Source organism: Cibotium barometz, chromosome 51 (genome assembly GCF_041138505.1).
Source record: "Cibotium barometz isolate CiBa-2024 chromosome 51, ASM4113850v1, whole genome shotgun sequence".
Taxonomy (NCBI): domain Eukaryota; kingdom Viridiplantae; phylum Streptophyta; class Polypodiopsida; order Cyatheales; family Cibotiaceae; genus Cibotium; species Cibotium barometz.
In genome coordinates this window covers 19877008-19891904 of record NC_141096.1, presented here as the reverse complement: position 1 = coordinate 19891904, position 14897 = coordinate 19877008, and the positions used below count along the sequence as shown (strand labels likewise).

The following is a 14897-nucleotide window of genomic DNA, read 5'->3' as shown; positions in this document are numbered from 1 at the left end:
ATGTGCACTGAGCTTTTTTTGTCGATCCCTAGTCCAGGAACAAGTCTCTGTCAGGTTAGTCAGATGTAAGAATGAAGTCCTGCACAGTTTGTAACCCACCCGGAGTTGAAGTGTGCACAATTGTCCTCGGCAGCTATTTAGCGGCAGTCGGACATGTGTGACCAAGCTGCACGTAGATCAAGCAGTGGTTGGACAGGTTTGGATAGGCCGGGTAGAAGGCTGGACCAGTCTGGACATGCCAAGCAGGCCAGGCAGTTGTTTGAGCAGGGCGAGCAGCAACAGATTGGACAGGCCGACCAGCATACCTGCTTTTTGAAGTTTGCAAATTCGTCCACACAGAGAGAGCCGTCTCTGTTTGTATCAAATAGCTGCATCAGTTCATGTGCCTCATTTTGATCAGCTCCTAGCTCATCCATGACTTCTAAAAATTCAGCCATGCTTATGCTTCAAGTCCGAATTGGCAAGATACATGGCCACATTCCCATACCCATTGGATTTAGGCTTTACAATAAAATTCTTTGGCCTTCCAGGGACGTTCCTCTAGATCGACCTCACAATCTCAAGCACTCTGTAGCAGGCCCAGTAACTCAAAAGCATCAAGGATGGATTTGGAGCTTACCACCACTTTTGTCCCCATAACAGAGAGGAGGAGACCCGGTGCCATCACTTTGCCATCCATATGGATTTCCATGAGCTGTGTTAGGTAGTTCATTTTCTTGGAACTCTTTACACAGAAGCTTTGTTCTGGAAAAGCATATTCGTTTGATAATAGCATTTCACCGCACTTCTATCAATCTTGAGAACTTGTGAGTATCTTGAGCATTGACTAAAAGACTTTTCATTCCCATCTCAAATTTGGATAGTCAAAAACATCTTTCCTATTTTGGGCATTGATAACGTTAGTAGGGATGTCGTAGTATCTAGTCCATACTATGCATGAGGGAGTTGATGGTTTATTGTCTTGTGGATGACTACCATGAGGTTATAAATTGCACTTTCTTATAAGGTGAATTTGGGCATCGTCCTGGATTCATCTAGGTATATATATCTTGCAAAATCCATAAGAAAAAAGGCAGATTCATCTATGTAGTAGCTAAAATAGTTCCATTAGGTTACTTGCAGGTCAGCTAGTGTATATGCAATGGACAAGGAGCGCGCTTGCATAAGTCTGCCATCTTCCAAAGCTCTATGTAGTGTTGACAGTGTTAGTTCTAATGCTGAAGTTGTTATTGGTGATGTTTCTTTTGGAGATGCTATCTTACATGATGTTTTGCATGTGCCTAAGATGTCTGTCAACTTATTTTCTATCTCTAAGGCTACTTCTAAAGGTCTTGGGGTTTATTTTGATGATGAAGTGATTGAAATCATTGATAGACAGTCACTTTCTTGTGTGGCACATGGTTATCAAAATGCTGGGCTTTATCATATAAGCTCTTTTACAGCACAGTTGCCACCACATGAGTCTCATCTTCTCAATTATTTGCTTCTCCTAAAGCACTTGTTTCTAATGAAGATAGTGATCTATGGCATTTCCGCTTTGGCCATGTTCCTCTTGCTACTTTGCAACATCTTGTCTCACATGACATGGTTACAGGTCTACCAAAGCTTCAGAAACCTCGCCATCACATTTGTTCTTCTTGTGCTCAAGGAAAGCAACATCGGGCTTCTTTTCCAGAGGAGGCTACTCATAGGGCCACACGCATACTTGAGCTTATTCATGCTGATCTTGCAGGACCTATGGAAGTACAATCGCTTGGTGGATCCAAGTATTATATGCTTCTTGTGGATGACTTCTCTCGCAAATCATGGGTTTATTTCTTACCTAAGAAGTCTGATGCTCTTTCTCATTTCAAGGTTTGGCTTGCCCAAATGGAGAATCAAGCAAGTCAAAAGGTATCTTTTCTCAGGACTGACAATCGAGGTGAGTTTACAGCATTTGAGGATTTTCTAGCTTCAAAAGGCATACAACGATAAACCACCATACCCTACACTCCTTAGCAGAATGGTGTGGTTGAAAGAAAGAATAGAACGGTGAAGGAAATGGCCCGCTCCCTCTTACATCATGCGACACTACCTTTCTCCTTTTGGGGTGAGGCTATAGCTACTTCAGTTTATCTTCTCAATCGCTCTCTTACGAAAGCAGTGGACGGCATGACTCCAGAGGAGGCTTTCATAGGCCACAAGCCTACTGTTTCTCATTTTCATGTCTTTGGTTGTGTTGCTCATGTGCATGTGCCTTCTTCTAAGAGGAGGACTCTTGATGCTAAGTCCAAACCTATGATATTCACAAGATATGCTTCTCGCTCCAAAGGGTTCCGTTTTTGGGATCCTTCTCGTGAGGATATTGTTCTTTCACGTTATGCCATCTTTGATGAGCATGTTTTTGGTCTTGATGAGTTACCACCTTCCACATCTCTCTCAGATCCATTTCCATCTCTTGAGCTTGAGCCTCTTATTCCCTACAGTCTCATCCTTATCTACACCATCAGTTCCTACTTCATCCTCTTCATCCATTTCGATTGCGACACCTACTACTTCATTGGATTCTACACGGACTTTGGTCCTCCAAAATGGGTTCGCTCTCTACTTCAGGATTCAGGTATATCACTTTCAGATGCTCAACATTCTACTACACGTGTCTTACGTAGACGCCCTTCAGTAAATATTGCCTTGATGTCTCATATTGGTGATGTGTTTGAGCTTGAAACGGTTAAGGAAGCTCTTTCCTTACCACATTGATGTGAAGCAATGCAAGCAGAGATTTCTTCTATTGAATCTAATAACACATGGCAGTTAGTTCCACGACCTTCACATAAAAAGGTCATTGGTGTTAAGTGGATTTTCAAAGTCAAGTTTCATTCTGATGGTACTCTTGATAAGTACAAGGCACGACTTGTTGCTAAAGGTTATGCTCAAAAAGAAGGTGAAGACTTTGATGAAACTTTTGCTCCTACTGCCAGATATTCTACTATTCGTGTTGTTTTTGCTCTTGCTTCTCACTATGCCTAGCCTATATATCAAATGGATGTTAAATCTGCCTTCTTGAATGGATATTTAGAGGAGGAAGTTTATGTGGCACAACCTGAAGGTTTTATTGCACAGGGTCATGAACATGATGTGTATTTATTACAGAAAGCTCTTTATGGTCTTAAGCAAGTTCCTCGAGCTTGGCATTAGAAGATTGACAATTTTCTTCTTTCTTTACATTTTGAGAGGACTCATGCAGATCCTAATCTTTATGTGCTTATTGTGGATGATGATATATGCATTCTTCTGCTTTATGTGGATGATTTGACACTCACTGGCTCTAATTTGGACCTACTCAAATGGGTTCAAACTCAACTCACAATATCATTTGCCACGACTTATCTTGGACTACTCCACTATTTTCTTGGTTTAGAAGTGTGGCAATTTGCTTCTGGCATCTTTCTTTGTCAAAAGAAGTATACTTTAAGGTTGCTTGAGAAATATGGCATGCATGATTGTGCATCACTCACTTGTCCCATGGATCCTAATTCAAAATTATCCAAAGATGATGATTCCCCTGAGGTTGATTCTACAGAGTATCACCAACTTATTGGTTCTCTACTTTATTTGGTTAACACTCGGCCAGATCTCTCCTATGCTATGAGTATTCTCAACCAATTCTTTTCACAGCCTCGTCGATCTCATTGCAGGCAGCTTTGAGGGTTCTTCGATATCTTCATAGAACTCTTGAGTATGGCATTTCTTATGCAGGTGGAGATACACTTATTGGTTACTCAGATTTTGATTGGGCAGGGTGTATTGATACTAGGCGTTCCATGTCAGGCTATTGTTTTATGCTTGGTAAAGGACTTGTTTCTTGGAAATGTCAAAAGCAGCGAATTACTTCTTCTTCATCGACAAAAGCAGAGTACAAGTCATATCTTGATGCCACTTCTGAAGCACTTTGGCTTCAGCAAATTTTGAATCACCTTGGATGTTCATCTACTCCGACACTCATCTACTCAGATTCACAGAGTGCTATTGCTTTAGCCAAAAATCCAGTTATTCAAGGACGATCCAAACACATTGATGTTCATTTTCATTTTGTTCGTGATTGGATTTCTGAAGGTCGCATTCAGCTTGAGTATTGTCCTACCAAAGATAATGTTGCTGATTTGTTTACTAAGCCTCTTCCTCGACCTACCTTGGATTATCTTCTTCAGCGCATTGGCGTTGGTCCTCCCATCTGAACCTGAAGAGGAGGTGTTGGATAGGTGTCATCTCCAGATGATGTCACGCTAGTGGCACACTCTTTAGCCTCTAGGTATTTTTGGGATTTATAGCATTCATTTTCATTTTTTCCTATTTACACATTTTTGGGTGGAGGAAAGGGTGGAGGAACTTTTCTAGAGATCCATTCATCTTGTGCCTATATATATGAGGCATTGTAGTTCATTTCTAATCAAGTTGGCTAGTGGTTCATTGATGAGTTCTTGAGTACATTGTCTCTTCTCTCATCTCTTCTTTCTCACACATCTTGTGGAAGGACACAAGGAAGCATTTATGGGGATTTATTTGTCCAAGAGCTGGCCGACCAGCAGTCGGCCAGTCCATGAGTTGTTCTGAAGCCTATATAAGGCTTATGTGCTCATTGTTTCATTCATTCACTCCCTCTGGGTGTGGGTCTAGACATAGGACTAGATTTAGGGAATTCTATCTTTTCCAGAAGGCAGCCATGGTATTATGTACCTTTTTTTACCATATGATATATTGAATTTCTAGCTATCTCTCTCTCTCTCTACTCTCTCTTTTGTTTGTGTTTTTGCATCAGCATGTTCTAGATGGTGTTTAGGGCTGAAAGAAGCATCTCAGAGCTTCCGCATGTAACAATCAGCAGGAGCTTCTCTTGTTCGATTGCAAGTAGATGGTTGCATGATCTTTGGTATGCATCATGAAGCTGTGAATCAGCAAGATCATTGTATATATAGCATGTTTTGGCAGTAGATTAGGTTTCTCTCTCTCCTTCTCTTCTGTGTCTTTGCTAAACATAGGATTAGCGTTAATCTTCTTTGCTTAGCGTTAATCATGAACATGCTTCCGCAACGCATGTTACATTGGTATCAGAGGTTAGGTCATCCTAGGACAGCCCTTAACTTATGTTTGGTGCATGCTAAATTAGGGTTTTTAAAATTAGGGTTTGTGTTTTAGGGTTTACAAGCAAAATTAGGGTTTGCATTTTTGCGTTAAATTAGCTTTTTGCTCATTTTCAGCATAGTATAGTGCTAGAAAGTCTAGTTTTCAGCCTAGCATGATCCTAGGGAGTTTAGAAAGCATGTAGAACTCTAGAGTTAGGGTTTTTGGGCCGATTACAACAGAAAAAACAGCAAAATAATATCATGAGTTTAGAGGCAATGGACGATGACTTTCTCAAGACTTTGCAGAGTCGTCGGGGACGGGAAGATGAAGAACGATACAAAAGGGAACAAGAACGCTATGCTCGGTATGAACAAATCATCATTGGGCCGAGGTTTAGGCAACAACTCATAGAAGAGCTTCAAGAAGAGGCGCGTCAAGGCCAGCTTCTATACGAGCAAAGATGGACACAGCTCAAGGAGACATGGGCACAATTCATGGTAGCATCAACAAAGGCCAAGAAGGAATCACCTAGGGTTGTGAAGTAGCCCATGACCAAGAGCGTTTACCCAACGAAAAGAGAGCTTCTAAAAAGGCGTGATTACAGAAAGAGGTGTTTCTGAGGAGGTGCCATTACTCGGGATGCACATGCCAGAACCAGAACCAAAGCCAAAGCTAGAGCCAGAAGCCAAACCAGAACCAGAACCACAGATCGAGCAACGAGATCTTTCCAAATCCTATTTGGAGGAGGATGAGGTCAACCCAATAGTTCCCAAGGAGGTGGATCTCTCCAAATCCTATTTGGAGGAGGATGAGGTCATCTCGACAGTTTCAGAGGAGTTTTCAGAAGATCCAGAGACCAAGCCAGAGAACTTGAAGACCAAGTCAGAGAGATTGTCGATTGAGCCGATGGATATGAAGTGCAATCTTCAATTGGACCGGAACGAAATCGGAGCAAAGGTGTATGGATTACCCTAGTGCTCCAAGCTTAGCAAGAGGGGATGTCATGTGCATCCGTTCATCCCAATGCTCATAGACATGTATATTCTCATTAGCAAATATATGGGCAGATTTAGAGCAGATTTTGCAGCCTTACAGGCTCCCGGAAGTGCCCAAGACATAGCCCAATGGTTGGGACACCTTTTGGGCATAGTTTGGATACAAAATATAACTTTTTAGACAATGTTTTGTGGGAAAAATAGGCAAAACCGACTTGATTACGAATTCATTCCTTTTTCCTATAAATAGGATCATTAGGCATTCATTAGAATCATCATTCAAAGATCAAGAGGATCCATTTGTTAGAGTCTGCAAGGCAGCAAGGACACAGTGGTGGATCAACAGGCGCTTCTCTTTGTCACATGCACTCTGCACTCAGTGCATGGTGACAAACTGGCTTATCATCAGCAGTGCAACATTTGTACATTATTAGAACCCAGTAGGATGATATTTGTCGTACGCCGTGACCCCATTGAACATCCTTAGTCTAGGATAAGTCAGGCACGAGCTACGTAGGTCATTCCTCAGCCTTAGCGGGTCAGTCAGTCAGTCAAGTCCTTTAATCCACTTGGAGAGAATCATGCATGCATGTAGAGTCAGTAGAAGCCTTAGGGTTTGCATCAGAAAGCACTCTGCATCCTGCATAATATGCATTCATATGCCTGTGCATCATTTAAAACATCCCAAAAGCCTTAGGGAATTTACTAGGATTTATTTGGTATTTTTTCCATAATTTATGGTATTTATTTAGCATTTAATGTCATTTATAAACATAAACTTTATTAAATAAATGACCAGCCAACTTGACCAGTCCCTAGTCAGTATAAATAGGCTTGCATAGAGCTTAGTTCTTCATTCAGCCTTTAGTGTGCTAAGAGCTTTCCTCCTCAGCCCTAGGAGTACCCTTGCCTTCAGCCCTAGACTAATCCAACACCATTGAAGCTTTTGTGTTTGCAAACAGTCACACCACAGACCACCAAGCACTTAAGTGGCTCCCGATGATGCCAAGTGCCCAGTGGAGTGCTCAACACACTAGACAGGATCATCTCTTCCACCAAGTTGGAGGAATGATCAAGTACATCCCTGGTCAGTATAACCCAGTAGCAGATGTTCTCAGTAGAAAGACCAGCATCCAGACGAGTCAGGAGTCTACCATTCTCAACATCTCTGGAAAAGGCTTAGAAGATCAGTATGTCGATTCCGCTGAGTTTGGTACTCAACCCAGTTTGGCCCTCAATTTTGAGTCTGGCCATTATTCAGTTCACAGACAAGCATGTAAGTTTAGACGAGATATCCACTTCAAGGAAGGGGATTGAGTCTCTCAGTGCATCATGAAACAAAGATTGAAACAAGTGGGCAAACATTGTCCCAAGCTTTCATTCCATAGTTTTGGCCCTTTTCCAATAGTCAAAAAGTTAAGTGATGTCTCCATGAAGTTAAAATTGCCTACCAGTTGGACAATGCATGATGTTTTCCATGTTTCTTGGCCAAAACCATATGTTGGTCCAGAAGTGTTTGATGTTTCAGATGAACAGCAGCCAGACGTGGTAGATGAAGCAGAAGTTATTGAGCCTGAGCAGATCCTTCTTCATCGTTGGAAGCATGGTTCCGGTCAACGGATACGTCAGTTCTATACGAAATTCCGAGATCGAGGTACCCACCACGAAGCCGTATGGCTAAACGAGGAGTTCTTCCCAGAGTACCCCAGTTGTTGGTGGCGGACTACTTGGAAGCCATGAACCTGCCGCCAAGCTAAGCAGGAGGGAATGTCACATGCACTCTGCACTCAGTGCATGGCTCATCATCAGCAGTGCAACATTTGTACATTATTAGAACCCAGCAGGATGATATTTGTCGTACGCCGTGACCCCATTGTACATCCTTAGTCCAGGATAAGTCAGGTACGAGCTACGTTCACTGAAGGCATGCAATTGTGACTCACTTCCCTTGGGATTGAACAATCCCAGGAATTGAGTGCCTTGCAAATAGCTTGACAACCTGCCAATACCTGGTATGTGGGCTATGCATAAATCTACTCAATTGAGACACCCCATACTGAATATCTGGCCTTGTATTGCATGGATAGATCAAGCATCCAATAGCCTTGCTGATATAATGTCTCATCAAAAGGCTCTCCAGAATTGTGAATGCTAAGCCTGGCACTTGTCTCAATTGGTGTAGCCATAGGCTTATAATCCTCAAGATCAAACCTTTCGAGCAGTCTTTGTATATACTTTGACTGCATCATGACAATCCCATCACTATAAAAACTGAATGCCCAAATGGTAATGCAACGGGTCCAAATCTGACATCTCAAAAGAAGCATGTAATTCAGCCTTAAAGGCTGAAATCTTCTCAATATTGGGACCTGTGAGTAGCATGTCATCAACGTATAAAATGATGACCAGGAAATCCTCTCTAGTCTTCCTGACGTAGAGGGTACTCTCTATTGGAATGTTATAAAACCCATGTGCAACCAAGTATGCATGTATCTTCTTGTACCATGCTCTAGGAGCCTGCATAAGGCCATACAAAGCCTTCTTTAACGTGCACGCTTTGGCTTCCCAACCCTTCTGAACAAAACTACGAGGTTGAGATACGTAGACCTCATGCAAATCACCATTCAAGAAGGTGGTTTTGATGTACAACTGATGTGCACGTTCCAACCATGATGTGCTGCCATAACAATAATTCACCTAATGGTGTTCATACGATAAGTGGGAGCAAAGGTCTCATCATAGTCTATGCCCCATCTGTTGAGCATAACCCTTTGCTCCCACTTATTGAATGAACACATCTCATCATAGTCTATGCCCTTCAGCTGAGCATAACCCTTTGTAGCGATCAATGGCACCATTTGTCTTATGCTTGAGTTTGTAGATCCACTTTGTACCAATGGCTTTCTTGCCATGAGGCAAATAAGCCAAACACCAAGTGTCATTCTTTAGGATTAAGTCATACTCATCTTGCATGGCACGCATCCATTGATCATTTTCTTATGCATCCTTAAAGGAAACATGTTCCTTGGCATTGCATGTGCTGGCAATGAGAGCATGATCTACATAATAACTAGATGCATAATGAGAACATGCACGGGTCCTGCTAGGCAAAGGAGTTGCCAATCTGCTATCACATAATGTATCCAACAGCCATCTAGGAACCCGTCTGGACTCCTGAACGGCTGTCCGTTCCTCATCCATTGCATCTTCCACAACAGCTTCATCTATGGGCTGATTTGTGGGTGGGTTGTAAATCGGGCTGAATCTTTGTGCAAGGAGTTGACATTTCCTCCCCCCCCGAAACAAGATCCTTCTATTAGCTAGCAAAAAACAGCCTCAAAGGCTAGATACAAACTTGTCTCCATGTACAGGGCAAGGATCAAAGAACAAAATAAGGGGGAAGGATGCACGTCTCCTCCGGCTGGCCGCTCTATGAGGAGAAGGCTATCTCATATAAGAGAGAATAACCACACAGGTGGTCTGTAATGCCAAGTGGACTCACCACCACATTCTGTGAGAAAAGGACCATGTCACTAGAGCCTCGGGAGGCTTCCCGGTGCTTTCACATACGGTCATAACCACCCTGAAGCCTCCCCTACTGTCCGCGGAGGGTGTGAATGATATCCAGCTAGATGATCCTGATGGACTCTGTAGGCGGAGTGTGGGTGCTTTCGATTGGTTCGCTGCATAGAGCTCTCTAGATGTGCCATGTGGCAATTTTGTTGCAAATCTTCCATCTTTGGATGAACCAGGAGTCTGGTGACTAGTAGATGGGGTTGGGACTGGCACTATGGAGATGCGAAGGTGAGAGACCTGAAGGGCTATCTTCCCCACCTACCACCTCATAAGCCATGACCACCTCGGCCTTTGTGGCCCAAGCGATAGTATCCCATGAAATAGTACGGGGAGAGGCCCTATCCATAGTGAAGATGCGGAGAATCTGTTGCCAAACTTGCTGAGCCTTCGGGCAATCCCAAAGACAATGTCGTTTAGACTCTTGGGGATGGCCACATCTTGGACATGCTGCTGGTCGACCGCCTATGGCCAACCATGTGCCAGCCGCCAAACTCCGATGGACGATCAACCACAAAAAGAGGGTGATCTTTCGAGGTCAAAAATTGTCCGAGAGCCTCTTCCAAAAATCTGAGAGAAAGCGGGGTGAGAGGCTCTGAGACTGCCAGTGTCCTGCTGCTGCTGCCAGGGTGCCCTTGACCTCAGGCATCTAGATCCGATGGCCTAGCCGTGAAGAACGGGGTACTTGGAGTCTCCTCCCTGTCTGCAAGATCACACCAAGTCCACTCCCTTGGGTCCCACTTGGGCCGGCTCTCCCAAATCCATAAACGCCAAGTCTCTCCCTGGCCACCTTGGCCGGAGGTGGGTCTATGTGACATTCATGTGCGTGCAATCCAATCACCCTCACCCTCTGTAGTGTGCATCCTGTGAAGTCCTCTAGGAGGGACTCTGATCTCACTAATCTGCCATGGGGTCCAATCGAAAAAGTGAGCAATGCAGAGCTCTCATCCGTGCCATGAATTGCCAGGAGAATATCAGGCCTGGTAAACACTCCCAGCCACTGCGGGGGAAGAGCTTCTGGGGTGAGGGTCAGCCACTCTAGAGGAATGGCAGAGTCGATGTCAAGGTTGAGTTTGTCTCTGCCCCAGATCCCAGTTATGCCTCTCTCCTGAGCCACACCATTTGAATGCAAACCAATCTCCAAGAGACCTAGCAGAACCCGTGCTCAAAGCTCCCCAAGATACATGAGGCCGAGCCCCTAGCATGTGACCACTAGGTAACTGGATCAGGGGGTTCCAAATCAAGGGCTGTTGGAGACGCTCCTCGGAGGCCACTGGAATTGACTGTTGGAGGGCCGGTTTGAGGTGATGCCAAGCTCGTAATAGGCTGGCTGAAAATCTATCCTCAAAAGCTGGGCTAAAGCCACGAGCCTGCATCTCCGTGAAAATCCATCTGGTGCTCTGCGGCTAAGGGGCCCCCAGGCTCGGTGTACGAGCTGTAATCTTGGCCAAGTGGAAATCCTTCCATGGCTCGCCACCTGGAAGAAGTCCTTTAACAATCAACTTGCCCAACAAGGCACGACTCTGAATGGCGGGGTCGATGATGCCCAAGTCCCCTCTATGGCGCGGCTATATGATCACTCTTCGGGCCTGGCATCCAAGATAACAGACTGGAGTGCCCCTCAGGATCCATTGGAAAGCCTCAATTGGACACCAAGTCGGGGTGGGTGGAGAGCCAACCCAAAATCCACACGATTTGATCCAGTTGATTTGCGCTGTTGATGCACAACAAAAGATCTCTGTCACCTCTGCAAATCTCTGAAGATTCCCCATATCTCTGGATAAGTATGCCGTTGTATCATTTGCGAACTCTAAGCCCCTCCTGAGTATAGATGAGGAGACGGAATCCTTGGAGCCCAGTCTCGTGAGTTGAGAGATAACTGCTCATGGCCTCCGCGACAAATAGAAAGAGATAGGGTGCTAGAGGGCGGCCCTGCTGGGCTGAGCGAGAAAGGGGAAATTGGTCTCCTCTGGCTCCCTGAATGAGAATCTGGCTGTGAGAGGCCGAGTAAAATTCGGAAATACCATGGATCCACTCCTCTGGGAAACACATCCGGTACATCGTGCCCTCTAGAAAGCCCCACTCAACTCTATCATAGGCTTTCTCGAAATCGAGGAGGAGCACAATGAGATCTTGTTGCCACATCTTGGTTGAAGTTGTTGCCTTCCAAAAAGTGAAGATGTTGTCCATAATGCTCCGATCCTGAACAAAACCTGTCTGAGTATCATGAATCAAGTCGGTGAAGTCTCCAGCTGATGCCACCAAAATCTTGTAGGCGGTCCTGAGCAGGGTGATGGGTCTCCACTATTGAATCTCCAATCTGTCACCACCCTCCTTAGGAATCAAGTGAATCAAACCTCTGAAAGCCTCTTTGGCATAGCACCCATGGCCATAATCTCATCGAAGGTTGCTTGAGGGCCACCTTCCATGAGATCCCAGTGACGAAGAAAAAAGGAAACTGGAAGCCCATCGGCATTTGCCCCTAGAAAGAGCCTTCAAGGCCTCTTCCAGCTCCTCAGCTGTGAAGGGAGTCAATAGGACAATTCGGAGTGGGGGAATCACCTCTCTCGTGTGCTGCTAGACCTGCTCTCGTGCATCCATCACCTGTGAGGATAATGGGGTAGCCGTGAGAAGGGATCTCAAAAATCTATGGCTATGGCTCTCACATGGGGGGGGTGGGTCAGAAACGATAGATCCATCTTGGCCTTGCAACCCGCGAATACCATCTCTCCGCCTGTGGGGGCTTGCAATCTCAAAGAAATCCCCAATGACTCTTATCTCCGACGTGGGGCGTGGGTCCATAAGGAAGCTATGGCATGGTATCTGTACCCCACCCTCTACTCCTGTATGGACCTGAGCTTGTACAGGCGGCAGCCAACTAACCCTCAATCCACGGGCTATCTGGGGAGCTCTCTTGAAGTCGCTGAAGAGAAGCAAGGCTAGAAACTGTAGCCATGCCTCCTCCACGTTTATCCTTTGCTGACTCTATCATGTTAAAGCCCCACCCATGCACAAAAAGTCAGCTTGAGGAAGAGACTGGTGAATTGTACTCCAGAAGGTGGCTATGCATACAATAGCGTTTAGAGCATATTCATTTAGAAAGCCCACATAATCCTCTCCAATCTTGTTGGTAACCCACTGAGCCTGACTAGGGTCAATGATGCCTGAGCCAACTACTATTGGCAAGAGTTGCTCGTTGATAGAAATACAAACTCCCCCCTGCATCCTAGAGGGGCCAAAAGAGGGAGACTAGAAAGTGCGACTCTTGCCTGGTAAAATATTCCCGTAGCAACGGGTACACCCCTTGGAAAGATGGTGCTCTTGGAGGAAGAGAATGTCAATGGGTCCCCTTGTTGCTCCATGGAGCTCTCCTCTAAGGACGCCACGCCTCTGAAAACACTGAGGCCCCCCCAAAACCCTAGATGTTCCATGTGGCAATATGCATATCTAATCTCTGTGGGAAGAGGAACTATCGGAACTGCCCTCCACTCGAAGAGACTTGGGTGTGGGTTTCGATGGGGAGTAATCACAGTCAGTCCTAGGACGAAGGCGCGCTAGGTGGGTGTAGATCCTATCCTCCATGTGATACCACTCTATCCGAGCTCGGGAATAAGCATAATCGGAGCTTCACTTGTCACAATGCAGGTATCTGTAGGAGGGGGGAAGGGGTAATGCTACTGAGATATGAACGGAATGGAACATAAAGAGCAACACCTCCAAGCTGGAGGACACCACCTCCCCGTCCTGATCTTTGTGGCCTTAGCCTCCCAGCTCCATCAGAGCCCAGGGCCAAAGATGGGTAAGCACGTCAGTGATGCGTAGATGAGAGAGCTCAACTGAGTGCCTTTGGGTGGCGGCAGACATTGACTCCGTGTCCCAATCTGTCCCCGGGCCTGCACTTAAGAGGAAGGAGAAGATCATCACGCCCCTCTTTGGCGTGGAGGGCCTAGAGTGATGAAAAACCACACAAATCCGAATTGGAGCCACTGTCTCCTTGAAAATGCCAGTTCCTTTGACAAGGAGACATCAGAAGAAAGTGTAATCCATTGGTTGTCCCAGGACCCGGGGGGGGGGGGGAGGGGCACTTGGTGATTCAGGCGGGAGAGCCCTCATTGGGGAGGCGACGATGGTCATCTCTACCTGCTCTGAGAAGCGATGAATCAAGTGGCTTCCACTCTGGGCCTGTCGCGGCCGAAGGGTGGTGGGAATGCTTTGGAGAGGCGGAGGGAGGGGGGAGAGTGGGCTCCAAAGGAGATGGTGCGGGGGGGGCTGTTGTGGGGAGAGTCAGAGATTATGGTTGGGGAGGAGGAGGAGGGGTGAAGGGGTGCCGGGGGGGAGAAGAGGTGGAGGGGGCCGGGAAAGCTGTGGAGGGAGAGGGAATCGGATGGGAGGAATCTTCCAGAGAGGAAGGGTGTGAGGAGGGGTCTGCCAAAGGCTCTCTAGGGCCAGCTAGCCTCAATGGAATCTGGGAACGTGGAGAGGAATCTTGGTGGGGTAACGGCCTTCATACGCGGCGCGGGGGGGGGGGGTGGGGGCGGCATCGCTGCAATAAATGCTCGAAACAGTTGTGAGGATATAGAGAGGATATGCAGATGCGAAGGGATGGAATCCCGACCGCCCGAGCAAGAACTGGAATGCTCCGCATATGGCTGACCCAAATTGTACAACGGAAGTAGTGTATCAAAGAGATCTTGTGGACATACCCTCTGCTGTTTTTTTGCATGAAAGCATGGGTTGAATGGAGTTCTCTACAAAAACCACATCTCTACTGACCAAAATCTGCATTGTAGCTGCATGGTAAGAGTCTATACCCCTTGCTTTCCAAACTGTATCCCACAAAAGTGCATTTGACTACCTTATCATCAAGCTTACTGTGGTGTTGCTCAGGCACAAGAGCATAAGGAAAACACCCAAAGACACGCACGTGAGCCACTGATGAGGGCTTGCTGCCATTCCAAGCTCCATAAGGCGTCAATTGTTTGCAAGGATTTGATGGGACACTTATTAAGCACATAAGTCACGCACGTAACGTGTGGCACACCTACAAGTATGCAAGGCACAACTGGACATAAGATAGCAACCGATAGGCAGAGTTGGATAGCACAGAGGACACATGGCAATGATGACGTGGTGGCGATGATGTGGCGGTGATGATGTGGTAGTCGGGTACGAGTGGCAATGATGAGTTGGATAGCACGGAGGACACGTGGCAATGATTACGTGGTG

At 45.9% G+C, this 14897-nt stretch overlaps 1 protein-coding gene across 1 annotated transcript in view; it reads left to right on the top strand.

The window, feature by feature from the left end:
* The window catches only part of LOC147609402 (uncharacterized), a 111722-nt gene that overhangs the window by 743 nt on the left and 96082 nt on the right, over positions 1 to 14897 (top strand). The gene's annotated exons all lie outside the window — the stretch shown is intronic.